At 53.8% G+C, this 3,712-nt stretch overlaps 1 pseudogene; it reads left to right on the top strand.

The window, feature by feature from the left end:
• Positions 1-2,514: 2,514 nt before the first annotated feature.
• On the top strand, positions 2,515-2,658 carry LOC149347992 (U1 spliceosomal RNA; annotated as a pseudogene).
• The last annotated feature ends 1,054 nt before the right edge of the window (positions 2,659-3,712 follow it).

The raw sequence follows: 3,712 nt of genomic DNA, 5'->3' as shown, positions 1-3,712 counted from the left end.
AATCAGCCCTGATTCTAGGCGGCATCCCAACACCTGGCCGCCTCGTAAGTGCCCGGAGAGCGAGGCAAGCTCAGCTTTATACCGCTGCTGTAGCATCACGTGGTCAGCTGCAGCGCCTCTGATGTGGAGCCTCCACCGCCGCGGCCGACCGCGCGAGCCGGCAGCCCATCTCTCCTCTGCTGTGACGTCATGTTGTCACGTGGTCAGCCGCCGCGCCTCTGATGTGGAGCCTCCACCGCCGCGGCGGACCGCGCGAGCCGGCAGCCCATCTCTCCTCTGCTGTGACGTCATGTTGTCACGTGGTGTCACGTGGTCAATGGTAGCTCCACCGCCGCGCTCGACGGGCTGTAGTGTAGCTCTAGTAATATGCTTCGCATAAAAAACAAGAGCACACCTTGACCTCAAAGTACTGTGTCGGAGCCATTGAGACGGCTGCTGGCTACTTCACCGACCACCGGGCCGTCTTTGTGGCAATTGAGAAACAATAAGATGAAGACTTTGAAAATAAATGCTTTACGCTTTGAAAATGTCTAGTCTTTAATGTAACCATAACTTAACGATAAGTAACTACAAAGCCTAAGCACTGAGACGTACCAAGCTAAACGATAAAGATGTAACCGTAGAGATAACCAAGCTTAAACAATAAGATTAACCGTACCTCTCGCTACGCACATTCAGGCATAACTAAGTTAAGCCACAGCCAATTTCATTAAATTTGGGCCCGGCTCAGTAGCCGAGCATTCTAAACATTGAGCCGCCGCGGAGCGGGTTTAATCCGAAGTACGTCTCGATGGAGGCGAAACGCGAAAGGCACCCGTGTGCTGTGCGACATGAGTGCATGTTAAGGATCCCCAGGAGGTCGAAATTATCCTTGGGCCCTCCACTACGGCACCTCTTTCTCTCATTCTTCTTTCACTCCTACCTTCCTCCCTTCCCTTACGGCGCGGTTCAGGTGTCCGCCGAGATATGCGAGACAACTCCAATTACTGCGCCATTTCCCCCCTCCCCCCCCCCCCAAAAAAAAACAATTTTTCTTCCGCTGTCTTTGAGAAAAAAAAAGGCGTATGACTGCATTAATTTGTAGGTGGACGCCACGGCCTACTCACAGCGCGATTGAGGTGTCCACTGACCCCGTGTGCTACTCGGATGATTCAGAGAGATGGAGAGAGAGAGAGAGAGGAAATCGTTAATAATGGTCTGCATGGCCGGGTCTCTGAGCTCAGCGTGGTCTCCCAGTTCGCCCAGGTCATGAGACACAGGCCTCGCGGAGGAGGGTCCACCGGGCAGAGAGAGAAGATGTGAGGGAAAGAGGGGAACACACACCACTGAAACAAGGCCAGTGCGGCTAGAAGTGATTTCGCGCAAAATAATACTTCAGCCTGCGCCAGGGTTGGCGGCCTCGTTCCCGGGAATCCCGGAAACGAGGCCGCCAACCTTTTAGCCAGAGGTTCTTTAAACCGGGCTCAGGTGGCCTCTGATCGGGGATTCACGAAGGAGCGCATGCACTCATTCAGTGAGCTGACGCAGGCATACAGAGCCTCACGCCGGCTCTACCCCCCGCCCCACCCCTCCCTGGATAACAGACACGCAACACTCTGGCGCAGATTACAGACACACACTCTACCCTCGCCCCTTACCCTTACCCACTATCATCCCTCCTTCCCCACTCCTGCTTGCGCCCTATGCCCAGAACCCTTCGCTTCTTCCCTCCACATCCTTTCCCTCTGCCCGGCGGACCCTCCCCCGCGGGACCTAGAGAACCTCAAGACCTGGGAGGACTGGGAGACCCTGCTGCGCTCGGAGGACCCGGCCGTGCAGACCATCGCCTGCGGCCGTGCTGCCAGTGTTATGGACCTTAGGAACATAAACACTTGAGTGCAGTGGGGTCGTGCAGGTACCCTGGGGCGTGCCCCGAATTCCTATTGAAATAAAGTTTTGCTCTCTCTCTCTGGGCCAGGCGACTCTCGACGAGTGTTTCACTGGGCTAGGGCACTCCGCGTTGCAGTCAGAAGCAAAACAGAAAAAAACAACGAACCATTCAAACAATGATTCTAAAAATTAAATGTTAAACATTTAAATATACGGTCATATCATTTATATTTCTTTATGTAAATCGGTGGAGTAACTAAAGCTTCAATGGTAAAAGGCTCAGAATAATCAACTAACGCGACATCACGCTTTATTTGAGCCTACATATACTTCCCTGTTTATTTTTAACGTAACTCTCACTGGCAACTTTGCGGGGGTCCCCGAGCTTGGGATCTTGTGGCTGAGCCAATGTTCGGCATACTTACCTGGTGCTGAGGCATCCTTGGTCAGCATGGAGGAGCCTCCATGCAGACAGCAACTTATGGAAAGAACACCGAAGGCGTATAGTGTATGTTTTTTTAGTGATATTTTATACAATGCATATATGCAATATGATATTTTATACAGCAAGTGACATTTTGTACAGTGCGCAAATGCAGCAAAAAGTTCCACAGGACACACAAGAATAACATTCAGCACGGCACCATTCTACTCCGGTGAATGGAGGAGCCTCCAGGGTGAGACGCGGGCATTGCACTGCGCCTGCGTTGACCCCTGCCACTTCCTCAATAGAGGCAGATGGGGCATGCAATTTTTGGTAGTGGGGGACTGCGTGCGCGCATCCCCCTAACCATAAACAAATTCAAAAACAAGACTGACACCGCTACTGCTATGCCCACTTATGGTACTGAGTGCAAGGCGAAGCAGGTTTTTGTCATTGATTGATTGACCGCACTACACGGATCAGAGGCCAGGAGCGGCCAATTCTGCGCATGTGCGAAAATCAAGTGACGTCACGAGAGGCGCAGAGTCGCGCGCTACTGCGCATGTGCGTCGCCTCCTTGCCATGGCCGCCGCCTGACCTTAGCCGGTCCGCGTGCTTACGACAGATGCGCCGCGTGCTACTGCGCATGCGCGAGGAGGGTGCGCCGCGTGTATGTAGTGCACGGAGAACTGGCGGGTGGTGGTGGTGAAAAACATATATCGTCCAATAAAATTTTACAGAGAGGTGATTGGGGTAGGCCCTATTGGCCCTTTCCCCAAACAATACTAGGTGGAGCCCCTATTCCGGGGCCCCATTGGCAAGCAACGCCGCCCGCGTCCTGTGGATCAAGGCCTTTTGGGTCTTTAGGTCCTGACAGCCGAGCAGGGCCGCCTCCGAGTCCTCTCTGGTGGGGTTGGGGTTGGGGGGGGATAGATGGGTTTGATTGACACGCCCAAACCATGTGAAGGTGTCAGCCACCTCCCCACAGAACTGGCATGTGCCATCAAAGGATGTGTTGAAATGTTTAAGTACCGCCGGGCACAGTACAGTGTTAGTAAGAATTTTGATGAGGAGGCGCTCGTCAGCGCGATCCAGTCCCTTACAAGGGGCCGGGTAGCGCCGGTGCTCCTCCTTGTAGTAATCGGTGATGTGTTTGAATGCAAGGGCCAGATCGTCTGATTGGGAGTAGGTTTCCAAGGACAGGGAGACAGCCCGGGGAGAGAGTGCGCGGGCGGTCTGATCGGCCTGATCGTTTCCTTGGAGTCCCTGGTGACCGGGGGCCCAAATCAGGTTACGCGGAGTTGGATCTTCGCATCGGCAGCTATATTCTAGTATGCGCCAGGCAAGCGGGGGAGCCCAGCAGCCCTACTCATAGTTCCGACAGGCCCCTTGCGAGTCGGTGATGATGTGTTTCGAGTT

The sequence above is a fragment of the Amblyomma mixtum genome, chromosome 4, assembly GCF_055824585.1.
Source record: "Amblyomma mixtum isolate Tamu chromosome 4, ASM5582458v1, whole genome shotgun sequence".
NCBI classification, from domain to species: Eukaryota; Metazoa; Arthropoda; class Arachnida; order Ixodida; family Ixodidae; genus Amblyomma; species Amblyomma mixtum.
This window is presented reverse-complemented; position numbering and strand designations above follow the sequence as displayed.